Source organism: Mauremys reevesii, linkage group 2, assembly GCF_016161935.1.
Source record: "Mauremys reevesii isolate NIE-2019 linkage group 2, ASM1616193v1, whole genome shotgun sequence".
Lineage (NCBI taxonomy): Eukaryota > Metazoa > Chordata > Testudines > Geoemydidae > Mauremys > Mauremys reevesii.
In genome coordinates, this window is record NC_052624.1 from 152,404,120 (window position 1) to 152,426,664 (window position 22,545).

General features: G+C 43.5%; 1 long non-coding RNA gene across 3 annotated transcripts in view; it reads left to right on the plus strand.

The window, feature by feature from the left end:
* LOC120396769 overlaps positions 1 to 22,545 on the plus strand; it is a 432,090-nt gene that overhangs the window by 31,479 nt on the left and 378,066 nt on the right. The window lies entirely within an intron of this gene.

Below are 22,545 nucleotides of genomic sequence, written 5' to 3' on the forward strand. Positions count from 1 at the left end.
GTAGGTCTCCTCCGAGCCATGGCCCATGCACAGCAGTTGCATGTTTGGTATTCAGCTGTGTGTGAGGAGTGTGTAAATATCTGGGGTAACCATGAAATGAGCAGATGAGGCCTCTTTCTTTTCCTCTTTGCTGTGTCTTCCTCTTGACTTTTATATCAAATTGTGAATAAACTCTACTGGGGGGACGGGGGGAGGGGAGAATCCTCAGGTCAGTCTATTCCCCCCCGTAGGAATCCATCTAGTGCGTTTGCCTTGAGCTGACCTACAGGAATTTTGCTTGACAAGAAATCAACTCTGAAATTTGTTCCATTGTGAATCATACAGGGCCAGTCTTGCCAGGAATTCAAACCTAATACTGTATGTATTTGGGTTGCTAGAAGTCATATAAGGCCTCTCAGGAAAAGAATCATTGTGCTTTCCCTGGCCAGAAATTCAGACCCGTATGTCAGTCCTGGCAAACTGTATGGACCTGCTTATCCCCACCTTGAAAAAAAATGTTTTGACAGTAACTCTTGTGGGTTTGTCCTGCCAGAAATGCAGTTTATATGTTTGCACTGCCAACATCAATGCCACTGTAACTGCGCCCTAGAGTGCCAAGAATCCAACCCCTATGTTTATATTTTCAAGAATCAAATACTGTGAGTGCAGATAGACAGGGCTCATTATAAAACCAGACCCCGTTCTTCTCTATAGTACGGGGGTTTTCAAACTGGGGATCGGGACCCCTCAGGGGGTCATGAGATTATTACATGGGGGGTCACGAGCTGTCAGCTCCCACCCCAAACCCCACTTTGCCTCCAGCATTTATAATAGCGTTAAATATATTAAAAAGTATTTTTTAATTTATAAGGGGGGTCTCACGCAGAGGCTTGCTATTTGAAAGGGGTCACCAGTTCAAAAGTTTGAGAACCAGTGCTACAGTATGAGGCTACCAGGGAATCTGTATAGTGGCATTTGTGCAAGACCTGTTGCTCTTTCCTTAATTAAGTGGTTTGTTGCTGTGAAATGGCTCATCGTCCCTGCTTGTTTTCTTTCTTGACTTCAGACCTCACTAGGCAGCTGGCAGCTCTTCCTATTACTCTGTGATCCCTTCAGATCTTGCAAGCTAAAATAAGGATGGAGCTGGTCAGCAGCCAGATGAGGACTCCAAGGTGTGTTACTGGGAAAGGTGTGCATTGACTCTGAGTCAGTACAGAGCCCCAAAGAGACAGTGCTACTTTTCCGGGAAGGAGGGTGCAGTGGTAAGGGCATTAATCTGAGTTGGGAAACCTAGATTCAAGTCCCTGCTGTGCCACAGACTCCCTGTGTGACCCTGGGCAAGTCACTTGGTCTCTCTATGCCTCAGTTTCCACTCTGTATTATGGGGATATCACCACTTTCCAGGCCTCACTGGGGTGTTGAGGGTAAATATATTAGATTGTGAGCTTCTCCTGTAGTACGGTAATATGGGTCATAAACATACAGAAGATACATCCTACAATTAGCCTGGGCCTGTATGGAGCTCTGACTTTAATTGGGGCTCTATGTGGATGCAGGACTGCCTGAGCAGAGCTCACTGTAAGGCTGGGACCCAAGGGTCTCTGAATGGTGCTGAGCAGTTTTTCTCCTGTCATTCTTTGGATGAGACTTCAAACGGGTGATAATTGCTTGTCAAGCTGTTGACATGCGAGTACAAGTATTGGTCCAATTCTATATACATTCTCACTGATACTTGAAAATTCCCCCCTCCCCTTCCTCTTCCATGGGGCGTTCTTCACTTCCTGTCCTAAACTACTTTAGTGCTGCTGTGAAGGAACTGCTATCTTTCCACCTGAAGCTGGTCTGGGCACATACACACAAATGTAGTCATGTTTTAAAGAAATAACTTCCTTGGCTTGAACTTTCTTTTTATATTGTCAATAGTATTTTAGTTGAAACTACATATATCTATGTACAACCCTCAGTAACAGACCTTCTAGTAAGCTATTAACATATTTACTGTTTCTGTGTAACTGTTTTCCTCTTGAAACAAACAAAATACTCTGGTTTTAATTTCAGTTTACTAATAACAGCAAACAATTCTTCAGACAAATTTTGCCTTGCACTCCCATCTCCAGTACTACATACTGAGGTGTAATTTAAAGTGGCTGGATGAGTCAGACTCTATGACTCTACTAGAGACTACTACTGACAATCTATTTTACAGGGAAGGCATCCAGATCCTATGCTGAAGGATGACAGTAGCAAAACTGTAAAATTAAAAAAAAAAATGTCCAGGAAATCAATTATGGTGTCATCACATGTAGACAGTAAGTTCAGAAATTGTTACATTGCGGCATTTGGGAGGATCCAAGCTGGGGATATGAGACCAAATTATGATCTTGCTGAAACCGATGAGTGCAGGAAAATATGTGTGATTGTTTCCTAGACCAGAAGGTTTCACACAAGTGAGAATTAAGCACCTGAACTTCTTAGGAAGTGTTTTTGACTCTTTAAAGCACAGGCCTGGGCATTGGGAGATTTGGGGAGTTCCCAGTTCTGCTACCAACTTGATTTATTCATACTGGACAGGTTACTTCCCTTGCTCCGCCTCAGTTTCCCTAGCTAAAAATGGGATACTTATGCTACTACTTCAAAGTGCTTTGAAGTCTTTGAGTGAAAAGCCCTATGCAAGTTCTAAGAGTTATTTGCTTGTTGTGATATCCCCAGCAAACCAGACCTCCTAAATAGGCCAGCATCTGCACTTTGGTTTCTCTCCGAAGGCTATAAATAGTGTAACTGTCAGCAGTTATAAATTACCACAGAGCTCTTTCTAAGCAAGCACATTTTATTCTGAAGCTGAAAGCATTACACAGAAAACACATTAAAAATAAAGGAACCTATACACATACTTATAAAGCTTAACAGAGGCCACCCAATTCCAACTTCAGGCTCGGGTAGGTGTCAGTCCTTCAAAACAAACCACTGGGTTTCCCCATGGTTACATGTTCATAACTGTCTCGGATGCAGAACCAGAACAATCCATGAATAGTTCAGCCTACAGCTTGGGTTTTTGATTATGGTCTCATGTAACAGGTGATCAGTGGACAATGGGTCACTCCTCAGGCCTTAGCTTCAAAAGGCTAGGTTTTTACATAACCAGAGGTGGCGTGTTTGTACTTCCCCTAGACATTCCCCAGGAAAACCGCTCAACATATCTCATTCCAACAGTCCATTCTTGTCTGACACATGGTTCAATATAGTCTTCTGAACCCCAGGTGTCACATCTCCCTTCCCCTCTCCCCCAGCCCACGAGATTACATAAAATCCTGGCCTACAATAATACATAATGGACTCCAAAGATACCTAAAGTGAATTCAGTAAGGTCTCCCAAGGATACTGAAGGAAATTGCCACATCTGTTTGCATTCTAATAGAGCCTACAGAGATAAGATCTAGACCGTGTCTACAGGAGCGATGGCAGCACAGCCATGGCACCATGTCTACACGACTGTAGCACCATAATGTAGACTCTTCCTACAGCAATGGAGGAGATTTTCCGTCTCTGTAGGAATGGCACCTGCCCAGGTGATGGTAGCAATGGCGACGGAAGCATTCTTTCTTCGACATAGCTGCATGTCCATTGGGAGTTAGGTCAACGTAGCTATGGCACTCAGAGGTGTAGAGCTACATGCTATATAAACGTAAGAGCATCCCTACCCTAAAGAACTGTCAGCCTCAATAGAAAAGACAGACAAATATTTTCCCAATGGGGAATTGAGGCATAGAGAAAAAATGACAAGGTAGGGTTGCCAGGCATCTGGTTTTCTACCGGAACGCCCAGTCAAGAAGGGACCCTAGTGACTCTGGTCAGCAGCACCGACCGGGCCATTAAAAGTCCGGTTGATGGTGCTGCGGGTCTAAGGAAGGCTAGTCCCTACCTGTCCTGGCACTGCGCTGTGCCCCAGAAGTGGCCAGCAAGTCGGGCTCCTAGACAGGGGGGCCCTGAGCACTGGCTCCACACTCCTATTGGCTGGGAACCACAACCAATAGGAGCTGGTGCGTGTGTGTGTGTGTGTGTGCGCGTGTGTGGGCAAGAGCCGCATGCGGAACTTCATTGCCCCCCGCCACTCGCCTAGGAGCTGGACCCGCTGCACCCCTGCACTCAAAATTCCTTGGCCCCAGCCTAGACCCCTCTCCTGCACCCCAAACCCCTCATCCCTGGCCCCACCTCAGAGCCTGCACCCCCAAGCCCCTGCCTCAACCCATAGCCTCAGGCCCACCACCAAACCTGGAGCCCCCCCCCCAGAACCCGCAACCCCAGCTAGAGCCCTCACCCTCTCCCACACCCCAACTCCCTTTCCCAGCCCGAAACCCACTCCTGCACCCTGAACCTCTCATTTCTGGCCCCACCCCGCAACCTGCACCCCAGTTAGAGCCCTCTCCCTCTCCGCACCGCAACTCCCTGCCCCAGCCCAGTGGAAGCGAGTGAGGGTGGGGGAGAGCGAGCCACTGGGAGTGGGAATGTAGTGAGCGGGGAAGGGGGTCAGGGCAGGGTCTTGGGGAAGGGGCGGAGCTAGGGTGTTTGATTTTGTGTGATTAGAAAGTTGGCAACCCTATGACAAGGTCACCTAGGAAGTATGTGGCAGAGCTTTGTCTCCTGATTCCCAGCCCTGTGCCTTAACCATAAACCCTTCTTCCACTAAAGATCTTCCACGAACAGAAACAAAACTTCAGACCCCATTTAAAGATTAAACCACCATGTTTGTTGCATGAAGCTCTCACCTCATGCTGTGCCGCCTTCTTTGAATACATTTCTAATACTCGGGGCTTGTCTACATGAGGAGAAAGCCCACTAGCTGGTGTGCACTGGCTACTCTGCACTAACATCCCTTGTGGTCACTCTTACTGTGCCGAAAGAGTGCCTGTGTGTGCATTAGTGTAATATGCTTTGGAAGTGAGCTAAGCTAAACTGACCTAAGGTGCTCCGCACAGTAAGAGAGTCCACATGGGGAGTTCGTGCACAGTACACCAAGATGTGAATTTGAAAGTGCACTGGCTACCCCACCCTATCTTCCATGCGTAGGCAATCCTTTAGTCTTGCCATTCATTGCAAAATCTGCAGAAAGAGTTTCCTTTCAGCTGCTCCCAATAGTATTAAGGAGACTGTAATTGTCCATTAAATAACAACCTTTGAAAGATTTACACTTTACTAAGTAGCACATTAATCTTCTCTGCTTGGGCTTCAAGCCATTGTATGTTAATTTGCACTGACCTTGCATTTCCAGTGACACATTTCAGCAACTTGTTCCTCCACTGATGGCATGGTTGTCACAATATATGTAACTTGCCTAAACAAGTTAATGCCTGGCACTTAAACACCAACCATTTCAAGATAACAAAAGCAAGTTGACAGGTTGACTCCCAGTTTGTTGGACCAGTTGCTTTACCTCCTGGGATTAATAGAAATGGGTGAAAACGGATGACCCACCTGACCTATCATCCAGGAAAACCAAACCCTCCTTGTCCCCTGTCTGTCACACCTACATTTTCAAATTCGTTTCGGAAGAAAACATTACTTAATAGTTAGAACAGAACTGGACGTCCTGTCTTTGGGTCTTTCTGTTCTGGGTTTTATACAGCACCTAGCATAATAGGGTCCCGGTCCTTGACTGCAGCTCTTTGGCATTACCAAAATACAAATAAGTTCTGTTCCTGAATCTGCCACAACTTGTACAGTTTGGAACAATTCGCCTCTCTGTACTTTTTAGCCTTGAAGCTGACAATGAAACTGAAATTAATGACTCAAAGAAGTGTTAACTTGTTCAATTGACTGTTAATCACTCAAACTCCTTCATTTCCCATATTTGAATTTGTATTATTTTTTCAACCAAGCCAGGTGTTTATACACAGATTTTTCAGGGTCATGTTTGTTACTGACCTGGAAAAATGGATGAGCTTTGAAGGGAGGGAGGAACCTATCTTTGTCTTTATTTATTTGAATTAATGGTTGATGGGGCCCCATTGTGCTAAGAGCTGCAGAAACGCATAATAAGAGATGATCCTTGCTCCAAATACCTTACAGTCTAAATAGACAAGATAAAGGAAGGGTGGAAGGAGATAGAGCATCTCGGAGAACAGAAGTGACTTGAGCACACATTGATATAAGAATATAATAAGAAAGTTATGTTCTTATATTTCTGATCCTCTCCCTAAAGATAGGGTTGACCAGTATCTGTAAACAGCCAGATGTTGCACTCAGCTCTAGCAAGTTGGCTGTGGAAAGACAACTGGTCCACCCTTTTTCCTTCCTTATTTCTTCTCTTGAGGAGTCAGGTTGTGAAATATGGAGCACTTCCTGTTGGAGGATTGGGGCATTGCCACCTGACCTGGTGTTTTTCATTAAGGTCTCTTTTGGGACTATGTTGCCTGTAATTACATTTGGCCTTTTAAACCATTATCAAACACTTCACTGCAATCACCCTATGAGCTGCTTTTCTGCCTATAAAGCTATTATCTAGCTAAATACAGATGACTGCATTTCCTTTAGCTGTCCCGTGAAAAGCATATGGTGTACCTCTGATCTTGTGTGTGTGGTTATCAAATATAGTCCTAGCAGAGCCACTAATCATATCTGCCTCCAGGTAACTTATAAATACACAACGTTTGAGGCACAGGGAGATGAAGTGATTTGCTTAATGGCAGAGCCAGGATTTGAACCCTTGTCTCTGGAGTCCACATCCAATGACGAAACTATTAAGACATACTTCCTTTCCATAGGAGAGTTGAAGAGGCTACTCACGTGGTTAAGTCCTTTGCTGAATTGGGACCAATGGGTGTTACATGCCCAATTATCAGTGGACAGTTGGGAAGTCAATAGAAGCTGGAGTTATCAAAAGAAGCCTAAATCAATGGGACTCTTTGAGGAGTGAGTTAGTATTCAGCATGGTTAAGGGGATCAGAATCTGGCCACAAGAATCATTCACACTTGTGTGGAGATGCAACACAAGACCTATGCACTGCTGAAATCCCACTTAAAATCTCTCCAGGTTTGAGTGATGGTTGGCCCTCTGTTTAGGGATGATTTTCACGCTGAACTTCTTTCCCATCTGATGGTGTCCCACATGAGGAACTAAATCACCCATCAGAGGTGCCCCAGATTAGCCACCTTGTTGTTGTGCAGAGAAAGAAATCCAAGAATTAAATGTGCCGTACAGTTGTCCCAGGAGAGGTCAATGCAGAATAGATATGTGATACAGTGGGGGAGCTTGCTGCTTCTCTTCTGCTCCTGTTCTAAGACTACACAGATGATTTACCCCTCTCTCCCTGTGTCTCTACAGCTGTCAGTCTAGGACCTAACACCAGTGCTATATTTGCTAATAGGAAAAGACTGCTCACTGAAAGCCAACTCTCTGAAATGGCACCAGCTAAAAGCCAATTTTTGTTTCTCAGTGGAACTAAGAGGAAAGGGTCATTGGTTTGTCAGAAGATGCACAAAGCATTAGTTGGAAATCTTTTTTTGTTTTTTAAGATAACTGATTGAAGAACTGTCAGAAATGGGGCTTGTGTCAATGACTATTCACTGATGTGAATGTGATCAGTTCTTTTATAATGTTCGGTCTGAACCTTTACTGTGTACGATATTGCATAAATGAGGCAGTAACAATTATGTTTGACCATGAGGTACTTAAATAGCTTATACTAATAGTATGTTCTGAAAATATGCCAGCATCTCTCTTCAAAGGATCCTGGAATAGCTTTACAAACGTTCATCAATTTAGTTTTTCACAACTTCTCTGAAGCCAGTATCATGCTCATTAAATAGGCCACAGACAGGTTAAGTGACTTACCCAAGGTCACATAGCGAGTCAGTGGAAGAAACTGAGAATAGCCCTCAGTTATCATGATCTTCATTGTTGTGCCTTAGCCACTAAATTATGCTTCCCTCTCATTCCATTGCACATATTTATGAAACCCTGCTCAGCTTTTTATCTCCTGCATACGCCAACACAGTCTTCCAAGTTGACATGACCATAAACTGTTCCTATCATAAAAACCTGAGTATAATGAGTTTAAAAGAGACCATTTCCTGTGTTGTACAGCTTGTGAACAGCTTTAACCATAGAGCTAAAAGGATAAAATATAGGGAATAAAAGTGCCAGGTGATGCAGTGTTCAGAATGTATTACAGATTCCAACTGCCACATCAGAGGGTGAGATGTCTGGAATATCCCATGATGGAAATAAAAATGGGTCTTGAACTTGAGTTGTCTCAAACTTCTAGGGCATTGGGATCTGGCATTTTCATTTGGCTTGACTCTACAGAAAGGGGCCAGCTACGAAATTCACATGCAGGTCTGGATTCAGGATCAAATTTCCCTCCACAGAGTTCAAATAACAGATGGAAGAACTGTCAGAAATGGGTTTTGGTTTAAGTCTTTCTACATTGGAAGTGCAAGATGGTGTCAAGAAAGTGCCACACATATGAAAGACGACTTACTTTATTGTATTATTATGATTTCATAGGATATGTTGCTTTTGTGCTGGTGTGTAATGGCAGGGTCTTGCTCTTGCTTTCTCTTCCTGGATATTTCAGGCTTTTGTGATAGAATGACTTTTGTGGGGCCAGTTTTTTTCTACACACCCTGGTCATCTGATAGTGGAGATATAGGCTTAGGCCTAAGGTGTACAATTAAGTAAAAGGCTGGGGTCAGTGGTCTGGAAGTGGCAATGTTACATTCAAAGTAATGTCCAAACCAGGAGTGCCAGAAGTGCCCTAGAAAGGGAGGGGGGACTACTGGTGCCCCACCCTCGCTCTGCCTTTTCCCGCTAAGGCCTCGCCCCTCACTCTGCCTCTTCCCCTGAGGCCCCGTCTCCCACTTGCTCATCTCCACTCTCTCCTCCTGTCTCTCACCTTTGACAGGTAAAAATGATGGAGCCATGGTCCCTTGGCCCTCAGTGTTCCGGAGCCCCTGGTCCATATCCTCCTCCTCTCCAGTTGCAGAGAACTGCCTCATCTGGGGGTCAGCATTTGGGATCAGTTAGAGGCAGGGTCCATGAAAACTTCAAGTGTTGTAATGGACTGCTGAGGAAGCCATTTCTAAAATGGCTTTTGAAAGCTGTTAGTAGATAACGATCACCATTGGAATCTGTAGAAGCCAAGGTATCTTCCAAATTGACGTAATATTTGTTGTCCTGAGAGAGACAATGATAATATTTCCCCCTCTTCTTTTAAACCTTTATAATTTTTATTTATTTACTTACTTATTGGCGGAAGATCTATTTTTATCCTCCAGCTAATGCACTCTTGGCTGCTTTATGCTGTGTGTTTGGAGAACCAATATGTGCTCATGGAATGTATCACACTCACTTGAACAATATCAATAGCTTTGCCAAGTTCACTTCTGTCCTCTAGCTGTTTCCACTCACAGACATGCTTAGCTAAGTACGGAGAAGCCTCCTATTAATGCATAGCACGCACAATAGGTATACATTAACATCATCTACATTTAACTCAAAGGGCCACTTTCATAGCTGGCATAGAACCCAGTTGACGTCAGTGTCTTCATATTTACCGAAGATGCATTTTAACTTGGCGTCCGTAGCGTTTTTCTGGATTAAAGGTGGATTCTCATCTGGTTTATACTTCAGGATGAATGTTGATTGAGGCTGAAATTTATCCATGTGCAGAGAGATTACACAAGGCCCATACCACTTGAGCCCTCAAAATTGTACTTAAGCTATGTCTTAGCCCTCTGCAAGGGGGAGTCTTTCACCTTTTAAGACACTACACCTGGATCTTGGTTTTACATTCAGGTACCAGGTGGTCAGTGCTATCGGGAAGCATGTTGCACATGCAAGGTCCAGCTGTCTTTCTCGGAACAGCCTTTGGTTTTATTTTTACATCACTGGTTGTGATTCCATTTCCTTGGGAACAATCATTATTGAACATATTTTCTGTGCACTCCTGTGGCCTTAACTCCACTTCTCTTGCTCCTGTTTTCCTAGGAGCTCAGTGACGGTGGCAAGGAAATTTATAGTGATGAGAACAATAAAAATGCCTATAAATAAATGTTATTCGACAGAATTCACCCTGCAGGGCAGGCAGAATTTTACAGCTTGCAGTTGCAGAGTCAAATTTATTTTGAACAGGAGACCTGGAACATCCCATACATAAATCGGCTTTATAGGTAATGCCAAAGAAACAGGTAAAATTGTGTTAAGTTGACTACTGTGATTGTTTTTTATAAATATTTATGGGTTGTACCTGTGGTTCTTGTTCACCTGAAATGTATTTTGACTTCAGTGCACATTACAAAAGCCTAAGGACTATACTAACACTTGGCAGCATGAGACCATATCTAGAGAGAGACTTTGACCATAATCTGGTTCTGAACAAACTCGACACTTTCATTCCAGAAGTGGCTCCAGATCCTGAGGCAAACAGGCTCAAGATTAGAATTGGAATTTTTCCTTGGAAAATGCCAGTTGATTGAAAACAAAACTTTTTGTGGAAACTGTATTTCCACAAAACTTTCATTGAGAAGGTTTCTCTGGTCTGGATGTGGGTGGAATGGATGGATGGATGGATGGATGCTGGAATAGCAAGTAGCACAGTGGTGTAGCTTAGTGAATTTTGAGAGTGAAAAAGAGGACTTGCCACAGCTAACAGGTTCTTTAATTAAGTTAATTAAGAAGATGAGAGAGGTGAAACACACACAAACTTTGAGCTTTAGTTAATACAGACAATTGTAACTGAAATCACATAAATTTAATACACAATATTAATATAAGAATAAGATAAATACAGTACAGTTGTTTCCTGAATTGTTTGTACTTAGTCTTATATTGTGCATACTTACAACCTTATGGAGACCATTAGAAGTGAAGATGGACAAAACGGTTGGCATGCGCCACAAGAGGAGGGTGCTTGGCTAGGCATTTTACCTGGTTGCCTAGAATCCCAACAAGGGATGAGTTTGACAACCTTTTATGCACCTTTTCTTCCATTTCTCTCACTCACACACAGATATATATCCAGAACCATATCTGATCAAGTCTCAGCCTGCATTCATATTTGCTATTCCAGGAGACCAATTTTAGGGTTCTGGTTGTTCACATGCAGTATTCTGGTGGATCAGAATTACATTTCTGACAGACAATGCAACCATTTGCATCAGTTCCTTTCCCAGATATCAGTGTGGCTAGCTCCTGTTACAAAAAGCCCCTAAAATGCTACCTTATGTTGTTTTGTAGTTACCTGTTTATCACAAAATGCACCAGGAAACTATCCCAAAATACATATTGCTCTATTTTATCACTTTACGTCAACCATGCATCATTCCAAAACCTGAAGTCCAGCACAGAAAACTCCTGCTGTTTTGTCCCAACTGCCAACTTCTCCTAAGCCTCTCTCTAACCTCTTAACACTTAGGGCTTAAGACCTATAGCCAAACATATATTTTAATACATGTTTTGGTAGTTCTACTTTCTGTTACAGTTTCAATAACTTCCATTATTGTTTCTATAAACATGCTTAGCAGAGAGAATCAAACTTACCCATAACTAGACCCTCCAAGATGGGGCCTTGGGTCAAGAGTGGTTAGTCCTGCTTTGCCTGGTTCATAGCAGGGATCTGAACTTGGGTTTCCCAGATGATTGCCTGAGGCTATAGAGTCAGTTCTCTCTCTGTGTGTCTCTCCTTTGTTGGAGCTGTCTGTATAAATAACTGCAATATTCTTTGGGGAAGAAAGAGAGACTGACTCTATAGCCTGGTGGTTAGGACACTCGGGGAGTTGGAGACCTAGGTACAAGTCCTTCATCTGAGCAGAGCCTTGAATCGGTGTCTCCCACATTCCTGGTAAGTTTTCTACTCATTGGGATAAGGTTTCAGTTTTGTTCTGACGGAATTCTTGTTTTCCAGCCAGACCTAGTCCAGATTTTAATTTTACAGTAGCCACCTATCTTCATGATGAGCCCAACCAAAATCTTCACTCTAAACACCCCAAACTCTTGAGGCTACAGAGTATTAGGTTGAGCTGGATGTCTGAAATCTGGAGCTGATTTTTTGCTACTTAGGTCTTTCTTTCTAAAAATATCACATGGTGCCAAAGCCAAACTTCTGTATCTCTCTGCAAAGAGGTCATTCTGACCTTTCTTTACAGCACTTGCCTAGCTGCAAACCATTGCAAGACTAACAGGATGCTGCTGGTTCTTTGCTTAGTCGTTTTTCTTGAAAGTATAAATTAAACACGATAGCAACAATGATAGCCTCTGAGAATTAATTTCATTCAGGAAGGCCCACCAAATTCAGGAAGCTAAACTGGGAAGTTGCAAGTAACTTGGGTTGAAATATAGCAAACTCCCAAGGTAATTTTACCCCTTCACTGGTGCCTGAACAAGCATGTATTTTTATCCAATATTAGTTTAAATAAAAAAAATTAAAAAAAAAAACCAAACAGATGATTAAGAGGTCAAAGGAACATACAAGGAGCACATTTGCTCTCTACTGCGGCTTGTGATGCAGCTGAGGATTCTTGGATTCCACACTGCATCCTGGGCCATCCTTAACTGCAGGAGGAGGAAAGTGGCAGTTCAGAGGCATCAGCAGGAGACAAATGCTTCCCACTTCTTTGGCCAAGTGGCTGGAGGGAACCTATCAGGATATGGTTGTGTCCGTATCCTTCACCCTTAATGTAAAACCTGGGCTGGGATTTTCAAAGGAGTGCAAGAAAGTTGACATGTCCAACTCCTATTAACATCAATGGGATCTGGGCACTGAACCCACAAAAGCTCCTTTGGAAACCTCAGCCTCAGTGGTTGTGGGAGTGCGTAGGGGCATGGACTTTGGGTGGGATTTTCACACATTTAGTGCCGGGCTAACTGCTCTCATCACAATCAGTGGGAGTTTTTCCATTGGCTTCAATAGGAAAGGATAGACCAAACTGACCATTCCTAAATGCCCCCCCCCAATACACACACACACACACTGTTGTGAAGTGTCAGTGCTTAAGAAATAAACCTTTATTATTTGTTTAGTGTCAGCTTCAGCTGTTTGAATTATTCACTCCAAATAATGTAGCTCCATAAATAGTTCAGGTGAACACATTTTCCCTATGGGTTTATCTTGAATAGGTTGCTAGGTGTTTTGGGTATTCATTATTGACCTTATGATTATCATCATATATTTGTATTACAGTGGTGTCTAGGGGCCCAAACTAAAGCCAAGACCCCATTGTGCTGAGCCCTATATAAACAGCTAATATGAGACTGTGTCTGTTTTGAAGAGCTAAATAGACAAGACAGACAAAGGACAGAGGAAGAAATGAAAATTAAGGAGAGGTTAGGGTGACCAGATATCATGATTTTATAGGGACAGTCCCGATATTCGGGGCTTTGTCTTATACTGGCGCCTATTACTCTCCACCCCCATCCTGATTTGTCACACTTGCTGTCTGGTCGCCCTAGGAGAGGTGAATTGACTTGCAGATGGGCACATAACTAGTCAATGGTAGAGCTGGGAGTAGGACCTACATTTCCTGATCTCTAGTCCGGTGCCCTATCCACTAGACTATGCTGCCATCTTAAGTTGCAGCTTGTTTCTTTTATCAGTAGTGTCAGTCCTATAAGAGCATCTGTGCATTTAAAAGGGGGAGTAAAATCCACAATGTCTTGACTGTGGTAATTGGAAGCTCTTCTAGTATCTGACTTGCTCTGAGCCTTCCACTTCTTCCCCTGCCTTTCAGAACATGGGTTCTTTCTTTCTTTTTCAACCCGGCAGCTCCTCGGTCTGCTGTGATGTTGTTTCTCCTCCTTTTGTGCACCTGTCATACAAACAGCAAGCCTTGTTTGTTCTCGCTCCCACCCAGCTGACAAATCAGATTCCCCACAAGCTCCAAACTCGCCTTGTCCTCTTCACATCCTGGGGACAAAAGCACAAACGTGAGAGAGAAAGCAAGGCTGGGTGACCTTTATGAAGAGAATACAGCTCTGATGTCAAACAAAATCTGCTTATTTAAAGCCTTTTCTGTAATGTCTACAAGTGTCCCGCTGGTAAAAATATGCCTGTGAATTTAATTGTTGGACTGGCATAGCACTGTGGGTTTCAGCTGCCCTAAATAATCTTAACTTCATTACTTACTAGTTTTGTACGTGAAATTTGTACATATTCGATGTTTTAGATTTGGCAACTGTTTTATTTAAAGGTTACCGTTTTTAATGAAGACTCTTGGCAATTTTGTGTCTACAGCTGAAATTTTATTTTACATATACATGAAAACACAAACTTTATAATGTACTATAGATCTAGGATACAATTTCCAAAAAGCACCTATGTGATTTAGGAGACTAAACCCCACTGATTTGCAATGGGATTTAGAGGCTTTTGAAAATGCTACCTATATGGCCTTTTGTTCGCACATGCATGCATATATACGCACAGGTGTGTGTGTGTAAAAGGCTCGATGGGTAACATTTTCAAAAGCCTCTCCGACGTGGCTGGTAGAATGGGCATGTGACAAGGTATCTATAGGTCTGGCTCATCCCTGGCTGCATCAATGGGACCCTAGGAGCTATTGGCAGCTATTGTAAAAGGCTACCCTGTTTTACCCCAGTCTGTGCCTGCCAGCCCTGGGATCGGGAGAGGGTATATGTGATGGTAAGCCACCTCCATCTGGCTTTGTTCTGAACATGGCTCAGGTGGAGCTAGAAATCTGACCCAATATGAGTGTGTGCTCATGAGTATATATGTGTGCATCTCTCCATGGGCATGAATATCGTTTGCCTTCTATGCCTTGGATGGTGCCACAGGTTTTGGTCCACCACTAACATTTTATGTCCCTACAACCACGCTGAAGTCCAGCATTCCAGCTGGGTTACACGAGTCCATTTTTGTTGAATCCAATTCTGTGGCTCCTGGACCTTTCACGATTCTAACCCTGAGCCTCCCACACCTGCTTCCCTACCCTTTTTTTTGGCAGTTGTTGACACTGGTATAACACAGTAATGCATATTGCAAGCTCATTTCTGCTAGCACTGAAGTGACTTGGAGATTTCCCTTTGACTAACAGGAATGGGTTACTGTCATATTTTGTTGGCTTATAGAGTTAAAATCCATGGTTATGGGTGCTATCTGAAGGATTCTCTGAAGCAATGTGCAATCCACCTGTCTCTCTATTCCTATTAATACAGGTGGTTTCATGGCAAAGTGTAACCTGGTATGATTTGGGAGCCCAGTTTTAGACAGGGGATGTTCTAATAAGAATCTGAACTCTTTTGGGTGCTTTTCCTTTACCGAGACACTGGGAGTCTTGAGGAGGTTCACCAGTTATTGCTATGTACACAGCAAGGTTCTGTGCTTAAGAGCTAAGGCAGACAAGGGCTTGTTGATTTGACCATATCTTGATGACCTTTAAATTGAGTCCTTGCAATGCAAGGAGAAGTTAAAAATAAAAGCATGGCAGAGCTCACAGTGCAGATGGTGGCACTTTTAGTCAGTGCCAGAGAAGAGAGGGCCTTTTCCCTCCCTCCTGTGCGTGTCATGCAGAGCTTTTCTGTTAGAACATGGGCAGCAGCGGCGGCAGATGTAACAGATGGATTAGCTATAACTTCCCTTTACGGCTGAGTCCTTTGATCCCACCTTCCCAGTTTCAGGGTAGAATCTCCTTATTGTTAACAAAGGAGGATAAGTACAGCTGGGAGAAAAATTTCAGACAAAACTTTTCTTTCCCTTTTTTTTTTTTTAAACTGAAAAATGCATATTCAGGTCAACCAAAATGTCAAATTCACCAAATTATTTTGGTCAAAAACAAAAATAAGGAAAAATCAAAGTAGTTTCTTTCAGGGTGTATCAAACAAATTGTTTTTGATTATTTTTTTTAATTCCAAATGACTGGGTTTGATTTTACATTCACTTTATTAAATTTTACTTACATTTTTATTGGAGAAACATGTTTTTTAAACCCTCAAACAAAACTAAATGTTTTCATATCAGACCAAACCTTTAGTTTAACCCAGAATCAAACTTTTAGACCCTTTTTGATTTAGCCCCTGAACTGAAAAATCAGTTATTTGCAGAATTCCAGAGATCAGCAAACTTATGATCAGTTTTAATAGAGAATCCCTGCAGTCTGATATTTATAGCAAGGTCTGTTTTGAGCGTTGCTATGGTGGAGTAGTCTTATTTTTCAACCATTCTCCTCTCCCATCCTGTTCTTACATCTAATGACTACTTTGAAATCTTCCTCCATCTCTCTTGCATCTGAGATAAGTATCATGTCAATGTCTGCTTGAGAGTTACAGGTAACTTTTCATGCTAGAGCTCAATGCTTCAGGCTGTAATCCCCATTGTGTCAACCCAGGTTCCTTGCCACTTCGAGAATGGAAAGTTTTGATCCTCTTAATTTGGAGTCTTACTAAAACCTAGCAAGAAGCAATAGCCTGGGAACATTAACATTGAAGAAAGATGCTGCAATGACATGAAAATCTAAAGCAACCTCCACTCCCCTTCTGTGAAAACTTTCAAGGACAATAAAATAGTCTCAACATGGACAGGCACTGACTAACCTATTTCTCTTTGAGAGGGAAATAAATTCATCTCAATACTAAGTCTTTTTTTAATGGTGTGATTCTCCCTATGCAATCTGGCCTCAATTTTCCAAAGTGGCTCCAATTCTGACAAGCACATGATCTGATTTCCATAGATGCTGCCTATTCACAATGGTAATTGACTTCATTAGGAGTGCCAGATGCTTAGTGGCTCTAAAAAACAGGCCCCTATGGGACTCCAGAAGAGAAGAGCCAAAATTAATAGACCCTAGTGAAAATATAGGCTCAGTGTGTCCACACCACAGAAATTGCCACCGGAGTAGGCCCTGCTGTTGTAAGTCTCAACAAACATGCCAGGGATGGAGGCTGAACTCCACGAGACCCTAAAGATGTATATTAAAGATTAGACATATTGGTAGAAAAATCTTCAGTTTCCAGGGCTGCGAACTGGGCACATTTCACAAACACTAGATGCATGTGAAGAAAAGAGGCATTGTAATATACCAGTTTGGTATTCATGAGGGAGTGAATATGGCCTTTAACAGTTAGCTGCCAGAGCTACAATTTCCTAAAGAAGTTCTACTTTAGTTCAGATGGTAAAGAACTTAAAGAGTTTAGATTGTAATCACTTTGGGGGCAGGGAGTGTCTCTTTATCCTGTGTTTGTACAGCACCTAGCACCATGGGGTCTTGGACCATGACTGGGCTCCTACACATTACTACAATAAAAAAAACAATTAAATAATAGCAAACCGAGTTTGGGGAGTTGAAGGAGTGGAGGTTCTGGTCCTCCGGATACACGCACGATTTGTGTAGTTTTATCCATGGGTTGCAGCTAACTTAAATAGCACGACTACCTTGCAAGGGGACTAAGAGGAAATGAAGGACCCGAAGCAAGATTAGCTTTCCTACAAATATGGCTGATGAAATTTGGTCAGTTAGAGCTGTTCAAGGCTGTGGTAACTTTGCAGTGCTTTGCTGCATTCCCGCAAGAGGAGACCTGTTTGGGGCCACTCCCCCGATTCTCCTTCCATCTTTATGTGCTTTGCTGCCCCCAGTCACGTTCCACAGGTCACCTAATGGACGGAAACCTGGAGGATTTCAATGATGAGATTAAAAATAAAAGTGAGAATTTGTCACTTGAGACGTCAGTGGATGCCACCATCACTGGATTGGACTTTGATGATTTCTTAGCAGATGTGTGCCCGCCCAGCCGCCCTGAGTTTCTTCCCACCAGGACCAACAGCAGCACAGCACTGCCTGCCTGCTGGGTGGGGATTTGACCTGGGGGCAAGGCAGTCTGCTGCTGGCTCTCCCCATGAGTGTGCTCTGGGGGAAGGGGGCAGTTTTCCATTGGGGGCTTGGTAGGCGGAAGATGCAAAGGATTCTCCCTGGCCCTGGCCCTTCTCCTGCCAGCACCACCAACTTCAGTGACTGCTTTGGCTGTTTGTGGGTCCCTGGAAGAAGGGAGGTAGCAGGCATTGTGTGCCAACCCCAGTCTTGATGGACTTTCTTAATCTGGGATCCTGTCCTCCAGGGCTTGGATCAACAGAAGTGGTGCAAGCCATGGAGTGAATCTAATCCCCTATATCTAATCTCCTTCCCTACTGCCCTTTTCTCCCTATGCTGCTTCAATGAACACTAATCTCTTTTGCAGTTTTCTGTCACTTCTTCCTTTATGCCATGGCCTGCCCTGCACATCTGTGCACTGAGTAGAGGTTAATGCCACAATCAATGGCACAGCCCAGACAAGAAGAGCCACAATCAAATGGGCAAAGCAAAGTAACCCAAGAAAGAAGAGGGGATGGAAAAGACTGACTGACCCGGATAGAAAGGCCTGATGCTGAGTCTTGAAGACACCACTACAGAGGGAACCTCAGAGGTCACAACAGTCAAAGGCTGACCCAAAGCCTTGAAGGCACTGCTTCAGAGAGAGACTGCAGGATACACCCATGGATTGAGTTCTCTGGCTACACTTCTTGAACTGAGCGAGGTCCTTCCTAGATGAGCCTTAGAGCTCCACAACAAGAAGAATCTGGCTGACCTCAGCAGCCTTGAAGGGGCACAGGGCAAGAGAGATAATGACTGAGGTACAGTAGCTAAGGCTTGTGCTATTACCAGGCCCTTGTCATCAGTAGCAGGTAGCTTGTGCCCTGAGCGCGGCTGACTTTGTGTCCGCCTGTGGCAGAGCAAGGGTGGAGACACTGCGGCGAGTTTTCAGGATTCCTTTATCAGGTTCTTTTTTTTTTTTTTTATCTTGAGGCGCACAATGAGCTGGAAGCTTTTTGATGCATGAAAGGCTGTATGTAGTATCCAGTGCGTGGAGGGCAGCTTTAGTTCTCCCCAATGTGCACAATTATCAGCTGTAGAGTTGGTCAAAATATTGAGAACTGGTTCCCTGTTGGAAAAAGTCATCTCGTCTAAGTCAATGTGTCATATCAGTTTCAACGTGATTTTCTCGGGAAGGTTTCTCAGGGCCCAGAAGAAATTTCTGGTCAAAATGAGACAGTCAGTCTCTTCCCCTCCCGACCACTGAATTTAAATATTTATACATAGTGGAGCAGCTCCATGACAGAGAGTTGGGCACCAATCTATAGAGTCACTCACCTGGGATATGAGAGTCCAAGTTGCAAGTCCTTGCCCATATCAGGCAGAGTGCGGGCTTGAACCTGTCCCTTCTCCCAGGTAAGTGCCATAATTACTGGGCTATTGGCTATTCTCAGATTGTTTGGTCTCTTGTGTGGGGTTTTTTTTTCAGTATCTTCTTTTTTTTGTTCCACATCAGAAAAAATGCAACTTTTGACACCTTGACATTTTTAGTGAAACAGCAGAGTTTTCTGGCCAGCCCTAAACAGCGGGCTTTAGGTTCCCAAGGGATGTCTACTTTTGTACAGTCTCAAAAGTTCATCTTGCCACTCCTGTTAGTCAGTGTCCTTTTCCTGAGACACTTGGAATCATCTCCACTGGATTTATTTATTTATTTTGAGCTGCAGTAGTAACAAGTGACTGCTAAGCATTGTACCCTTGACAAGCTCTGGTTGGCTGTTAAATTTCTTTGATGCTTAATCCTTCTGTGGTGGGAGTACAATCTAGTGATGAACACTGATTCCTGGGCTACGCCACTTCCCCACTGTGCAACCTTAAAGTCATATGATCCTTCTGTGCCTCAGGTTATCCATCTGTAAAATGGGTATTATGGTACAGAACATGTCTAACTCATGAGGATGTTGATTCATTTTCTCTCCTCACTTTGTATGCCCTCACATAGGTTGGCCAGAATCTTGCATTCTTATTTGTGATGTTACAATTTTATATATGCTGTGAAAATATCATATAATGATTTGTATTATGGTAGAACCTAGAGCCCCAACTAATATCAGGGACCATTGTGCTAGGTGCTGTATATACCCATAGAAAGCGATAGACTGTAAGCTCTTTGAGGCTAACAGACATACACAGGATAGCAGCAAGAAAGTATTGTTATCCCCATTTTACAGGCGGAGAACAGAGACTAAAGTAACTTGTTCAAGATGACCCAGGAATTCTGCAGCAGAGGCTGGAAGATCTCCCACATCTCAATTCAGTGCTTTAGTCACGAGAACATCCTCTCTCTCAAAAAGACCTCAGTTAAAGAAGGCAGGATTAATGAGCTGTCCTGAGGCCATTATGAGGGTTGTGGACCTTGACTTTCAGTTGTCTTGCTTTGGAGGGTTCAGGTTGGAACCATCTGCCGTGCATTATTTTTTGTGTTTCTGTTTGTCTGTGCAGCCCGTTGCAATTTAGTTTGGGTTTTATTTTCCTGCTGCTGGATTCCTTGAAGCAAGCAAGAGCCTGACCTTTAGAATTTTTGATGAGGCTGTCAGTGTTGGAAGGTTGTCATAGCTGCAGTAACGACTGGGTCTTTAATAGAAATGTGAGGGTCATGATGTCAGGCACCCGCATAATGGCAGGGGTAGTAGGCATGAGAAAACATTCCCAAATGCAGCTAATATTGACAGTGATGACCTTGCATTTATATAGCTCCTTTGATTCAGATAGACCCTCTTACCGTGTGTGTATGATTAGTGATCTGGTCCCAGCTGGTATTAATAAAAGTCAGACTGGAGTAGTCATGCTTGATTGCCTTATTAATAAAGTTGCCTCTATTATTTAACAATAGCACATAAGGAGAGAGATACAATACTCGATCCTCAGAGAATCAAGTTTGCAGCCAATGGCCATCTGATCCCACTTCTGTCTGGTCCAACTAATAACTCAAATTTCTGTCACTTTATAGGTTGTCTACAGGCAATCTATAACTTCCCTTTTTTACACACAGGACAATTATGCATATCCCCTTCTCTTTGGTACATGTTGCAAATTTCAAAGCACATACTGCAATATTCAAACTCTCTCTATTAATATGGTTAGAAGACTTGTGCTGATAAACAGGCTATTCTGCTAAACGCTAAGTGACTAAACTTTCCATTCTTACTAGTTACAACTTTGCACTCTTAATAAAGGTTACACAACTTAACATTATTATTGCAAATTATTCTTAAAGCTTGCTATAGATTTGGTTCACTCGACAATAAGCTTTTACTTACCAATAGGCCCTTTGGCCTTATGGATCGTCGACTCCAAAGCTGTTTGGACAGACCAGGGTCCTGATATTCCTCTGCAGTACAGAGTACCCTCCATTCCCAGTGAGTCTAAGGGCTAGTCTACACTTACGAGCCGGGTCGACGGGGTGAGTTCGACTTCTCGGAGTTCGAACTATCGCGTCTAATCTGGACGCGATAGTTCGAACTCCGGAAGCGATAGTTCGAACTCCGGTACTCCACCACTGCAAACGGCGGTGGCGGAGTCGACCTTGGAGCCGCGGACTTCGATTCTGCGGCGTCTGGACAGGTGAGTAGTTCGAACTAGGGTACTTCGAATTCAGCTACGCTATTCACGTAGCTGAATTTGCGTACCCTAGTTCGACCCCGCTTCTTAGTGTGGACCAGCCCTAAGAGAGTTAAAGGCACAACTTTTGTTGTGTTGGGGATTTGGTTCCTCTGAACATGGAGCAGTTGGTGGTGGTGTTATTGGCTTTCATTCTGTCTCTGCATCCAGTCTCGTACCCTCCCATGTTCAGATAATCCAAATCCCCGAGGCAATAAACACAGAACGTCTGTTGATTTATGACAAGAAGGTTCCACCACAGTTAATCATTTGCCATGGGAGTTCAAGATGTTCAGAACAGGAGTGGACAGATAGAGCAAGTTACCCACACGCTGCTTTCTCTCAGTCCTATTCGGGAAGGATTAGGGCAGGAACAACGAACAGGATGGCCCTGAAAACCAGAGTAGTTGGAAATTCTCAGAAAGAACATTTTTTTTTCTATCTGAGAATGCAGATTTGTTGAAATCAACATTTTTTCAGGAGACGGCTTGATGTTGATGAAGTTGCAGTGGAACCCAGGCAGAGTGCTGTTTGAAACATACCTGAATTCCTGCCAGCTTGCCTGGAGCCCATACGGTGGGCTGCCGAGGAAACTGGGTTTCCGAGCAGCCCACCTGGCAGGCTGTTGGGGAGTCAAAAGCACGGAAGCCTTGGGAGCCCCGGATCCCAAACGCCTGAGCTCCCAGACTCCTTAACTCCTCCTCAGCTCTCCTGATGTGATGGCGAGCCAGGAATCTTGGCAGCCCAGGCTTCCAGGCCTTTCAAGGTCTGTGGTTCTGGGGAAACCCACCCGGCCGTGGAGCTGGGACTCCATTCCCTTTCTCAGAGAATTTCAATTTGGGGAGGCGGGGTGTGTGTTCCAAATCAAGAGGAAACTGATCTTTAACATATCAAAATCCTCCACCAAACATGATTGCCTTTCTCTGCACACTTCTACTGAAAACCCATTCCAAGGTGTTCTACTTCCTTAGAACTATTTCTGTAGTTTCAGCCCTATATAGTTTATTCTTCATTTCCGGTCCAAAACTGTTAGTACGTACCGAAGCTACCCGGTAAATAGCTGTCATAAACTACCCCAGAGGTGCTGCATTTCAATGGTGGTTTAAGTATTTTCACTCT